The sequence below is a fragment of the Octopus sinensis genome, unplaced genomic scaffold (assembly GCF_006345805.1).
Source record: "Octopus sinensis unplaced genomic scaffold, ASM634580v1 Contig02842, whole genome shotgun sequence".
Taxonomy (NCBI): Eukaryota; Metazoa; Mollusca; class Cephalopoda; order Octopoda; family Octopodidae; genus Octopus; species Octopus sinensis.
The window spans coordinates 570,538-584,586 of record NW_021826031.1 but is presented as its reverse complement, the minus strand read 5'-3'; positions in this window follow the sequence as shown (position 1 = coordinate 584,586).

The following is a 14,049-nucleotide window of genomic DNA, read 5'->3' as shown; positions in this document are numbered from 1 at the left end:
TCTTCGCTCGGTGATCTTTCCACGAGCCCACACAAAATCGCACCGGGCGGCAGACCGTTTTTGGCGGAGCATTCGCTGACGGGCCCAGGTTCATCTTGATGAGGTCTTCTAGAGAAGCTGGACCGGGCGTTGGCTATCATGCGACCAACGATCGGTTAATCTGAGGGCCCTTTGTTGGGCCTCCTCGATTCGCCTCCTGTTGGACCACGATAACCGCGGACCCCATGATCTGCAGGCGTAGGCAATACAAGGTTCGAAGTACTGGCGGTAGTATTCGCCAGTACCGGGTGCGACCCGTTTTTCCATATTCCGGATAGAGTTCGTAGGATGTTCAACTTTTTTTTCGCAATTGCGAAGGAGGTGTCTGCATGTGGGGAGAAACAGAGGTGCATGTCTAGGGTATCCCTAGGACCGTCTGACTCCTGTAGAAGCGTACGGACATATTATTCAGCTTTAAGTCGACTGAAGTCCTTCCCAATCTTTTGTCCGAAGTGAAGAGGGACGTGGCGGACTTTGCCGCGTTTACCACGAGCCGCTTGTCCGTCAGCCATAGGTTCAGCCGATCCAAGTTAGCTTGAAGCCTTTCAGAGGCCTTCTGGATGTCCCGGTCCCGTGAGGCTAGTACGATGTCGTCCGCGTATGAGAGAACAATGTCATTGTTGTCGAGGGAGGGAGGTCTTCCAAAAATAGGTTTCCGGGGATAAGGGGGATCCGTTGGGTAGAAGACGAGATTTGGACTTCAGACCACCGAGGCACACCCTTCCCCTTCGTCCACTTAGAAAGTTGGTAATCCATATTTTTAGCTTCAGAGGAAAATCGGATTGGAATATCTTCCTTGAGAGGAGCTTTCTCAAGACGGAGTCGAAGGCTTTATGGATGTCGACGGAGCAGAGCACGGTCTTTTGGTGCCTCGGTTTGCTGGCAAAACCGGTACAGATGAAGTTTGACAGGATTGAAGGTACGAAGACGTGGACTTCGCCTCCTTAAACCCATGTTGAAAATGTCTTTCGGGTAAGAAATCTTCTATTCTGCCAAGAACCAGTCTTTCCAGGATTTTTGACATCGAACATAACAGGGAAATCGGCCTGAAAGATGACGGGTCCCCTCTTGGTCTTCCAGGCTTCGTTTCCATATTGACGAAATCACATTGTTGCTGATTGAATAGTTGAAAATAGATGTTAGGAACCTGACTCCTTCGACACCAAGGTTTTTTAATATGTCGCGAGCGACCAAGCGCAGCAAGCGACCACTCAATTTCTAGATCCGATAAATCAACAAATCTATAAATTGACAAATACACGGGAATTAAGGTCGGTGATAGGACGAGACTGCTGCCAAAGCAAATACACGGGCGAACGAACGAACAGATTTTATTGACTTAGCAGCCGAAAGAGGAGAGTTATATGAAAAGGTTTTATTAAAATCGAGACACCGAAAGCCTCCTCCTTGCTTTCCTTTTCACTTCTCATGCCCTTTGCAATGAGCAGAGGACTTGCCGAATGTTTTGAGTTTGTTCGTCTAGCTCTCTGGGGAGATCCTGATCAAGCCGTAGCTTATACGCCAGTTTAATCGCAAGCGCCTTGTTTTCTCCAGTTTGGTGATTGTGCGATTCTCTCGTCTGTAGGGTACCAACCTTCATGTCCATAGATAAGGACTGGTTCTAAAGTCGCCTTATAGATGAAGAGAAAGGTGTCTGGGGAGAGATGGAAGCGTATAAGGCTTCTCAGGATCCCGGAACATTTCCTTCTTCTAGATTTCACGAACTTAAGGAACGATCCGTCAGCCCCGATCGTTACCCCAAGGTAGCGTAGGTCGTCAGAGATTCTTAGTCCATTGTCTCCAGAAGTGGTTCTCTTCCTTTCCGAGTTTTAGAAACCCACGTGATGGTGGACTTGTCTCGTGCTAAGGAGAGGGCTTTCTCCGTAGCCCAAGACTCAACCCTCGCTATATATTCCTCAGCCTTTTCCAAGAGAGGTCCTTGGATCGCGACAGATCCGTAACCAATATGTCGTCCGCATAGATGATTAGTAGACTCTCCGGATTTACTGGTTTCGGGATGTCGGCAACGTATAAGTTGAAAAGTAGAGGGCTCAGGACCGACCCTTGAGGCACTCCCCTCCTTAGATTGATTGTATCCGAGGTCCGGTTACCACATCTGATAAAAGACTTTCGCATGTGTAAGAAATTCTCTAGCCATTTGACAGTCCTTTGCCCCGGATGGATACTGATGATCCTTTCCAGGAGGCCTAGGTACCAAACGCTGTCGAACGCCTTTGAAATGTCCAGACAAACAGCTGTCATCCCCATCTTGTGTGTAAGGGCCCTCGAGATTTGCGTTTCCAGTTGGGCAAAGCAGAATTGATATTTTAGAATAATGAGAAAAAATCTAAATGCTTCATAATTTATTTAATAAATATATTTGTTGATGACAGGCTTGTTAGCTGTCAAAGTCGCGTCTAGCGCTCGGTCGCGCGCTGCGCTCGCGACATAATAGGATGACCGGGATTTTGTCCGGGCCGTGAGAATACGATGATTTTGTAGAGTGCAAGGTATCTTCCATCTCCTTTACCGAGAGAAGGAGAGGTTCAGCCCGTTTTTTAGGCTTCTGTTGGAGGGGAGTGAATCGGATTTCCTGTGCTCCTTGTGTGCATTTTTCGCATAGAAATTCATGAAGTTGTTCACGTCTTTTTTATCGAAATCTTCGAAAGGTTCAGGGGCGTCCCCCCTGGCCACGTGCAGAATGGCTTTCCACACTTCACCCGTTGAACGATTACGTTTCATGGTAGTAAGAATGCGATTCCATTTCAGATAGGTGTGCCTGTGATCACTGGTCTTCAATTCCTTGTTCAAATATCTGATGCGGGTAATTATGTCGGAAGACATTCAGTTTGACTTCTTGAGGCGATTTCTCTCCTTGGCCAGACCGGATATCCTTCGACTACAAGCAGAGTGAGGTGGACGTTTAGGAATAGCCATTGCACTTGCTTTCAGAATGATCTTCGAGAAGAACCCAATGGCCTTGTCGAGAGAGCTAAGGCTGCACAGATTGCAATTTTTTAGTCTCGTGTTCAATATCTCTTGAACAAAGGCCAGTTGGCCGCTTTGTACTTTCCTGGTGACAACTTTTCTTTTGATCTTCACCGTTATCGGGTTGTGATCGCTTCTCGTTTCATAGAGGACTGACCACTCCGTAGATGATGCGAGAGAAGGAGAGCATAAAGTTACATCGGGTGACGGAGGTTTGTCGGTCCCTCTGAATGAGGTTCTTGTGTTTCTCGATGGGTCGTTCAGGATAGTTAAGGAATCCAATTGGGAAAGTAGAGATTTCCCTCTCGTATCCGCCAACTGATTACAGAGCCAAAGGGGGTGTTTCGCATTGAGGTCACCGCATAAGATGACCCCGTCTACACGTGCCAGATTGGAGAGAGTAGGGAGGCAATAGCTCCTTGGACAAGAGCCAGGAGGTGGGATGTACATATTGACGAGCAATAAACGACCCTTCGATGTGCCAAGCGAGATCCCAATTAACTCGGAAACCTCATCAGCCTCGATGATCTTCCTCACTTCAGCGGAGATGTCAGAGAAATTCACGTTGTTTCTGATTAGAGTGAGAAGACCGCCCCCTTTCAGAGTGAGAGTGAGACTTAGGTAGGGTGCATCGTCCTGGGACGAAAATGTCACCAGGGGGACAAGTTTTGATGGTTCTTTTCCAGTGGGCATTAGGTACCCCCTAAGCGTTTCCAAATCTGAATTGCGAGATTCAAGCGAGTTGGTGAACCACATAACGCCACGCTGCCAGAACATAAATCTAGAGTTCAGCTGATAGGATGGAAAATAATTCTTCAAACCTATAAATAATGACTCCAAATGATCAATAATTAGTAGAATAATTTATTTACACTTCCTTTCTTTTTTCATTTATAAAACATATGATCAATAAAGGAAAGGAACTAGCTATAGTGACGCAGACTTGACAATCAGTCCAGCGAAGACGCGCTGCAAATCGAAAAACCGTTCCCGTGAAAAATTAAGACCGAGACGTGCTGAAAGAGCCAGCTCGTCTCCCTCCGGTCATTGGTCTTTGATGCGATTTTTTTGTCCAACAGTCTTAACAACTTCTCAGCCTCTTTGCCGACCATGCCAATGGTCTCAAAGACGAGGGGCACGAACTCATTGTCCTTCGAAAGGTGAGCGTATTTCAACATTTCTTTTCCTCCGCAAGCGCGAAAGCATAGTCGGACGAAAATGCTGTCCTGGACAACAATGTCTCCGACAGGGAATCCACGCAGGTCACGTCCCAAACAAGAGACCTAACTCTCCTGAATGGGAATGTAGTCATACTCAGTATAGCATGGCACGGAAATCGGCCAGCACAAGAACAAACCCCGATACCTCCAAAACGAATCGGGAGCACAGCACGAGAACGTCCCACCTTAGTAAACAAGATGTTCAGAAGAAATTGCAACGACAACGTAACAGCGTTATCCAAAGCCAGAATTTCTTGATGTAAACGACAACATGGAGAAGAGCGAAGCAAATAGGTCAGTCGAGGGATACAAAGAAAGTTCTTGAAACAAAAAGTGTGAATTAAGTCCGGATTCTTATTTTTCGCAACAGAAACATAGCCTTTAACATGCCCCGTCATTGCAGGAGCACCAACAGTGCAGATACCCACACATTCATTTCAATCTAACTAGTATACAGAGTCATTCCATAAAAATTGATAGGGCTTATTACTGTATTTTCTTGATTATAACACTCAAGTTTTTGCTATATAATTAATTCCAATAAATGAGGTGCGTGTTATAATCAATAGCTAAAATAAATTACAAATTTTCGCTCGGTACGATTATAAATTTTTGGTTTTACGTCAAAAATCGGAGAGCAGAGACCACCACTGCCCCCTTCTAGCGTTGTACTTGCCTCAGTTCACCCTTCTTCAGTTCAGTTTTGAACATTGTACAAGCAACATGATATCATAACGAGCAAATTATAGCGCAGCGTTCAAGAAAAGGCATAAAAGTGGCATTTCCGATTTTCGCCAGCGCAGAATTTTAGGTACGCACGATATTTGATTTCTGCGTTTTTCCAGATTTTTTTGGCTCAAAATTTACCTGCGTATTATTTTCTCTGCGCGTTAAAATCGAGAAAATACAATATACGTTTTAGATAGGTCTTATAATATAGAGAACACGGCATTTGTCCGAAAGTGAAATTAATTTTATGATTTCTGTAGTTTGACTCTCAATAACCAACTGTACTAATTCAATCTTAAATGTTAATTTCTATATGAGGTCAAAAAAATAACTCAAATTATACATTATTACCTTTTATTTAAACATGTGATCACAATATTAATAAATGACCTACTCGTTAGCCTTAATAAGAATATCGCTGTAATTTACCTTAGAGATTTCTCAATGGGCTCTTAATGTTATCAAATTGGTGTTTCAGAAACAAGCACAAATTTCAAATTTTATATATTAGTTATTCCAGTCAAATATTATTCTTTTTTCGAGTATATGTTAAAATATGTTTAAAAACGTGTTTAACATTTCTTTGAGTCAATGAAGAACATTCGAAATATGCAGAAGCTCCGACTGTTTTTGAAACTTTTTTAGCCTCTGTCGAGATAACGAATTTGAAAAAATCATTGCTCATTTTCTTGGAACTAAGGTCGCATTTGGTCCCCACCAAAATTGTCGGACACGAGGGATTTCGTACTCTGAGATAACCAATCCATTTTTTGGATATGGAAATAAGGGATTTCTTGTCAGACATGTCGAAGCAGAGGGCGACTCCGTCAGCTTTATTCAAATATTTATTTAAGAGATCGAATTCCTATGAAAAGTTGACATCCAGACTGACCCCTTTAAAATTTAGATCCCCCCCATAGTCGATTAAGTAATAAATTGTGTTTCCCATTATCCCTTCAAGTCGACAATTCCAAATTACCCTCGTATATGTCACAATTTGTAGGATTGTAGGTACGAGTAAATTTTCCCGAGTGAGCAGCGATAAGACTGCTTTTACCGACATGGGCATCCCCGATGAGGAGAATATACACTTTTTCAGTTTTTTCGTTGTCCATTAGTTCAGGAAATACGTCTTCTTGTTATATATTTGGTATTGACGTCAGGTTAACGTTATTCTGGGAAACTACTTGTGTTTCAGTATTACGCTTTATCTTTAGTTTTGTATTTATCTGTAATACAAACCACGATATAAATGCGCCGCACAATTTCGGCAGATAACTAAGGTCAGTGGATGGCGTAGCTTACAAATATCTCTAAAACAAGAGAAATTTTTTTACAAAAATTCACTTTCATTGTTTAAGTGAAAACTAGGCTGCTAATTAATTCTTAATAAATAGGCCATCTTAAATTGGTTCAAGGTCAAATGAAAATAAATAGCCCAATCACAGTATATTTCCTTAGTGTTAAAAATGGGCGGAATTGAACAGTCTTATAACTGACCTAAGACCTCAAATAATATCCACTAAACTTGTTTTAAATCACGACACTGCTGAATGTACATATTAGTCAAAAGAAAAATGTATTGCTCTATCTGTGTCGTATGTAGGAATTATAGAATTAAACAGAAATGTATTTTAGCTAACAGAATGACTTATCTCAGTCGACCCAACACTGTCAAATCGATAGGTTTTGTTAGAATCGGCGTCTAAAACCTCAACTGCTCCCAAATTCTGCAGTGCCACACATTGGGAAACCTGAATCCCGGAAAATAGTGGAAGTACGTCAACTTCAAAGACAAGTTTGGCTGTCGGGTCAACAACAGGGACCCGCCATCTAGTTCTGCCAATCCAAAGCACAGAGGCTCCCTCTTCGTTGAGAAAAATGAGGACACCATTGAATGGTTCAATCCTTTTAAAACAACAAGGCCCACTTGTTATTGAAGAAAGTAAGGCGAATTGTGTGGGGTATATGAACTGTTCCCTTCGAATAGTCACATTTCACTTCGACTTCCGGAAGCTTGTTCGACTAAAAATATTGCAGAGAGATACAGGACAACAAATAACACTGAGTATTGCTCCAGTTCTGTTGGGGACGTGTACTCTTCTCCACTGTGTTACAAGTTTGGCAACGGGGACGTTTTTCACGTCTCTGAAAACGAACTCCGCAGGAATGTTGAAATTGCCTGTGAGAAGGATCACAAATATTTTAGTAAGAATACAATCATGCTCTAATTCATGTCCCCTTCAATGATGATACTGCGATTACCCGGACATATCCGTGCTGGTTATCGACATATTCGGGGAATACTGCGAATCCACGGTGGCAGTGATCGACTCTATCCGTACAGAAGTCAATCCTTTGTTGTGAATGGAGCAGTGGACCACAACTCGTCGACTCTACCAATGTGTCACAATACTGCCACATTGACCAAATGTGTTGTCAGTCGAACGTCGAGCAGATCAGTGACCTATCAAGTGCAATTGTGAGAAATACACAGAAATTGAGTACTTTGGAGAGTGACAGTCGGTCAGTTGTGTGACAGGTGTAGTAAACCTGCAATTTAAGTCTAGAATATGATTCTAACAGAACTGGTGTTTATCAGTGGTAGGGAAACTGACAGTGAACAGGATTGCCCGTAAATGGCCAGACAATAATTTCTCAGAATCAAAATTGCCATATTCCTCGACATTGCAAACATTTCGGACGTAAGATTCGAGCTATGCTTATAAGAGTGTCAGTACGGAGTATTCGAACAAATTTAAATCGTAGCTGGTCTCATTGGCGACAACGAACAGGACATTGAGATCTTCACCTCGGTAAACAAGTCTGCTGAATGAGTTTCCCCTACCCGCAGTCAGTACTGAGATGGCTTGCAATTTCCGATATTGCACGAGGTCCCCCGTTGTTTATGTTGGTTACTTGTTTCTGAATGAATTCAGGGTCGTAAGAATAAAAGGATGATTGTACATTTGTTTGATTATTCAATGGAAAAACTTATTTATTTATAAAATTTAAACCATGAAGAGAAAGACCACGTCGAATCATTATAATTGTATTATCTTGTTTAATATTTTATTTATTAATAAATAAAATAAATCTTAGGTTCGACGTGAAGTTGAGTTGTGAGTCGTTTTTATTATATTATGTCGCGAGCGCAGCGCGCGACCGAGCGCTAGACGCGACTTTGACACCAAAAAGCCTATCATCAACAAATATATTTATTAAATTATTTAAAATTTTACATGATTTAAAATTAAAATTGAAATAACTCAAGTTTCCATGAATCCCATAAAATAATTTATAAGTAGACCTTAGTTGAGTTAGTGACGCAACTCTATTGCACAAGTCTTAATCACATATGAGGCTACAAAGAGATTTTACTTTGCTATCATTCAATGTCAGAGGACTATCTGACCTATCCAAGCGAAAAATCTATGCCGGGATCTGAATGCATATGGTGCAACTATCGGATGCTTTCAAGAAACGAAGGTCAAAGGCGGGCTAGATGAGATACACAACGAGTATCGAATCATTCTCCTTCCATCAGAATCACGTCATTAGGGCAGGGGAATTCAATTCACAAATACTACCGTGTGAACGACCGCATATGTTACTACAACTGAGACAAAAACTTTGACCAACACGGATCGAATAATCAGCATTATAAATGTCTACGCCCCACAAAGTGGAAGACTGAAGAAGAACATGGATGAACTAGACTCTTTCTATCACATGCTATCAAAGACCTACACGAGTATAAAAACCATCCTTCCTTATACTAATTGCCGGTGATTGGAATGCTAAGGCAGGCAAAGGCCGTGGTGAAGAAGTGTTCATGGGCAGACATGGACGGGGGATAAGAAATGCACCAGGTGAAATGCTACTGAAAAATGGAGACGAAAAATGGAGACGACCTAGATACTCTCAGGAGTATAGCATACAACCGCACATCATGGAAAATTATGACCGAAAAGATAGTCTCATATGTGGCACATGTGGGAACTTAATTAGTTTAAATTACATTATGTTCCTATGACAGTGCTAATAATAATAATAATAAGTAGACCTTAATAGAAAAGTAAAATCAATGAATACTGAAGCTAATGGTTAGGTTGTGAGGGGGATAATAATTTGACAGATCTCATTGCTATTTTTTCGTTTTAATCTCTAAATAGGTCTCTAATCAAAAATGAACTGTGCAGACAGGCTTGCTCCTTCAGAAGATTCTTTTTTTGACATTTTTATAAATTATGAAGCATTTGATTTTTTCTCATTATTCTAAAATATCAATTATAAATTTTAAAATATTATTTTTATTTATGAATCGGTTTTAAAGCTTATTCTGCTTTGGCATTGATTTTAATTTTTGTTATCGAATATATTTAATCCCAAATACAAGCCTGGGTATTTGTCAATTTATAGATTTTTTGATTGATCGGATCTAGAAATTGAGTGGTCGCTCGCTGCGCTCGGTCGCTCGCTGCGCTCGCGACATATTAAATAAACCAAAAAAATCTTAATCTATCCTTCACTACAGTGAAATAATAATAATAATAGAGGCACGTCCGCAAGATCGCAACTTAATGTGAAATCTCGCACTGGCCAGCCACATAAGATCAAGATAGAAGAGAGAACATGTTATTAGGAACTAACTAATCCAAACGAACGAATCCAAACGAGCTGCCCCCGCATCTATTTTTCTCTCGTGCTGTGGCTGATGTAGACATCCGGTTCCGCAGTGAAATCACTGATGACGGCGTCACTCGTCAATCCTGGGTGCATGTAATGCATGGAACCTTCAGCCGGAATGATAGCAGTGAGATTCGAACCCAGAGCTTCGCTAAACTGCCAAATCTTCAAGCACTGCACCACCCGGCCAGTGAAATATCTTTTTTAATTATTAAATAATATTTCATATTAAAGAAATGTAGTTTTATTATTATCTTTAATTAATATTTTTTACTTTTTTAAAACAAATGAAACTTCGACGATTCATATCTCGAATTTTCTTTGTATTGCAATAAGGAAGCTGACTTCTCTGTCAAGTCAACTGACACTCCCAGTTATTTTTCTTATGCATATTGGTTACCCTGATATTTTGATTGTTACAGTTGTCGATCTTCACTTCATGTTGTGGTCAGCAACGAACATTTAATTGATAACCATTGACTGACTGTACCCCCTAGACAAAGCAACTATGTTCAATTTTTTCATATATTTATAAAATTTGGTTACTACTACATCTCATGTGAATACAATGTGTCGTTTATGTTGTGCCCAATTCTCCAGCAAGTTGGTCTTACTTGTGGAGTTTCTTAATTTTTTAATTATATTTTTTACAAATTATTAAATGGCGCCCAAATTATGTTTTTTCATTTTGTGAGGCATCTTTGATGAATGGTCAGAACTTTATCCAGGAATTTAACGAATTGATGGGGAGTATGCCAGTTTTATTAATCCCGAACGTCGATTCGATAACATTTATTCCATCGATTCACACTGAGCAGTATCTCCAAGATTTGGGAGTATCAACTGGCAGGCACCAAATCAGTCCCACTTCGACATATACAAGGAGGGTCTGTTCAATGTGCACCTGCAAATATACTCCGCATTGGAGATACCTACAAAACAAGCAAAATCTGATTTGTCTATCATGTTATGTCAAATGCATGAAACGTCCATATTCCACGCCCTATGTCGATTCCTTGGTTCAGATTGTGGACAAAGTCTCACGGTTAGAACATCCATTCCGGTCTGCCGTTCCCCTCGAGCCTCATTTCAAAAGAGGTCGGAAAATTCGTTTTGACAAAGATTGATTTGTATTATTGCTCAAATAAAGTTGTTTGTAATTACTTTTATTGAGCGGCTAGCTGTGGAGGAAGGTAAATTGAGGTGACTGTCTGATTGGAATTGCCAATTAGTCATATTTGATGCTGTCTGGGATTTTCAGCATTTCTTAGTCCAAGGACAGGCCAGTATATATTGACGGATTCTGCCTAAAAGTGACCACCCTTCCCCAGAATGAAGCAAATGCGCCTGCTGCAAGATCGAAACTGGTTTTTTCAAGAACGGAGAAAATAAATTCAGTCACTGCAAATCATCTAAAAAGACCGTTGATCTCCTCCCCACCAGATATGGGCGAATGCATAACTCCATTATGAAGTGGTGAAATGCTTGCATCTATATCACCAATATGGATTTAAAAAGTCAAAAAAATAAAGTTGTTATTTTTAAGAATAAATTATTTTTGATATGATTCATATAAATTATTTAGATTTAGCAATTACCTCGATGTTTTGCCAGGTTATCCGCTCGATATATTACGGCTATAGAGTATAAAGAGACTTGACTACTTTCCATACCTGAATTGGTCAAAGGTATTCTTTCCATTTAAATTAAGAAATTTCCGAGGTCCTTTTTTAAAGGTCAGAACAAGAACCTGAAACTACTGGCTCGAGCATTTAAAAATATATTTCACTAATTCTAACTTTTACATGTGAAAATGATAATGAACGACAAAAAGTGTGCAGAGAGCAGGGATGTGGTCATATCCGATTTAGTTTCCATCGGATTATACAATATTGATCAACGACAGGATATGTTTGTGCTCATCTGCATGCAGTTGTCTGGACGGGACAACATGTATATGTTTATGTCATGTGGTGGTAGTGAAAAGGAGATTCAAGGATGGGAGCTGTTGGCTATTTATTTGACTTATGTCGCACCCCAGCCATCACTTTTGGACGACATTGCCGCGCTTTGTCGGTTTCACACTAATGAAAAATGTCCCAAACTTACTCAAATTATTGACTACATTCTTCTTTTAATAGCCAAAGCCAGGGTCCACAGAGTGACCACGGTGTGTTCTCAGGTTACCGCCGAGCACATTCGCCATGTTCGGGTTGGTCCTTTTGGCTAGTCACCACAGAAATTTATTTACGAAAAGTCGTCTTTTGGTTCCTCGCTCAGTCAGATACTCCAACAACAGCATTCACGCTTCCCCGATCTCCGACTTCCATGGATCCTGACTACTCTCACTACTAAAATGCTCGAGTGTGGATCGCCCTTTGTAGAAGGTATTTTTCGGTGAGCATTTCTTGACTTATTTGGAGTATTCCTGGAGATGTGGATGACGTAATGGCGACTAAACGAGAATGTGAAGTATTCCAGGACCCTTCGACCAAGGATCCACACGTTAGTGTCCTCAACTGCCTTAATCTGAAGGTTTTGTGTTCCACTTTAAAGATGTGGTGTCGAGAATTGGAAGAACCTCTTGTGTGTTGCAGCCTTTATGATGCCTGTGTGAATGAGATCCCCACAAAGGCCAGCGTCCTCAAAATCGTTTCCCTCCTTCCTAACGAGAACGCGAATGCCTTGAAGCATTTGATCCACTTTTTGCAGGTTTGAAGGTCTAAGTTTATGAAGGTTTTTCTCAGTGAGGAATCTGTAGCAATGACTAAGATGAAGGCGGAGACAATTGCTATGATCATGGCACCAAATATTATCCGGAGCAAGGATAACTCGGTCTTTAAGGCTATGGAGTCGGCCTCCAAAGAGATCGCCTTTGTAATGACTCTGATGAATGAACTCGACACTTCAGACGCACTTGAGTTGTGACAGTTATATACAAATAATTGCTTTTTCCAATGGTAGGGCAGTTTGTGCGTCACTCCTGATACTGCTTAATTCTACTTCCTTAAATTTTTATTAGTTTGATTAGAATATCACCACCGACTATTTTTTGAATCGTCCAGAAGGTCCCTGTAAACGTGAAGCTAAAGAAACAAGCGTTTTAGTTGTTGTTTTCCATGGATGTAGCCCGAATTAACCACAGTTGATTAGCAGAGATAGTGGAGCTGCCTCAAGGGCGAGCCTTTGTAGGACCAGATTTAGCGGAAGTTTAACAGAGGAGTATTACGGAACCCTGAGGGTACCGTAAACGCAAATTTATTTATAATTCTAAACAGAAAATATGAGGTTTGTTGTTGCTGTTGTTGCATAACCTTGATCTCACATCAAGTTATGAGACAAGCAGCTTGCAGAAATAACAGCGCCCTCCCAGGTTGCTCCCATAGGACTTCCGGGAGTGAATTGCAAATTTTTTACGGAGCGAAAGAAGACCAGGACAGCGGAATAGATGGGCGGTTTTGTGCTCGTCAGCATGGCAAATGGGACAAAAGGGGGAGATCGAGATGTCCATTTTGTGTGCATAGTGGTTTAATGAGGAGTGATGACCAGAACGGAAACGAGCCAAGTTTGTCTGAGCCGAACGGTTGAGAAGCAATTTAGAACAGTGAACGTCATTAGGAGGTTTATTGAGTACAGAGTTAGGCGTCAGCTTAAGAATAGCTGATGTGGATGTCAAATTGTGAATTTTCCTCATCGGATATGAGCATATGCAAGCCATCGATTTTTGCAAGGATCCGAGAATATAGATTCGACGGCGTGTTCTTCACTGAACAAGAATTTCCGTTTAGCACGTTTAGAGCAGAACATGGATGATAGGGAATTCGAGATGCAAATAAAAATTGCGCTCCTCTTATATTTAGATGATCTTCAATTGGCAAAAGGTTTGTTTCACAGTGGAGGTTATCAATTGGGTTGATTTCAGACACCCAAATATTGTGCGCATGGCCTTGTTTTGTACTGATTTAAATGCCATTGTCGAGTTTATGAATAGGCAGGGCGCCCAGCTTGGACTCGCATAACTTAATACGGAGCATATGTATTGTTTGTAAACTCGTTTGAGGAGTGGCTTCTGGGCGCCAGTAATGTGCCCACTTATTGCTTTTAGTATGTTTTTGCGTCTGTTTGCTTTGTCAGAAATGTTAGAGACATGCTTGTTGAAGGACATAGTTGGATCAAAAGTAAGTCCGAGGATAGTAGGGTTTTTGCATAGTGGGAGGTCAGAACCAAAGAGAGATAACTTCGGGTGAAGGTTTGATTGTCTTCTGTCGGAAGAAAATAAAGTGACCGATGATTTCGAGGGCGAAGCCTCGAGACTGTTTTCAATTCTCAACGGAGTATAGTTGTTGCTGGATGAGGTTCTTTGATTATAAATAAACAATTTATT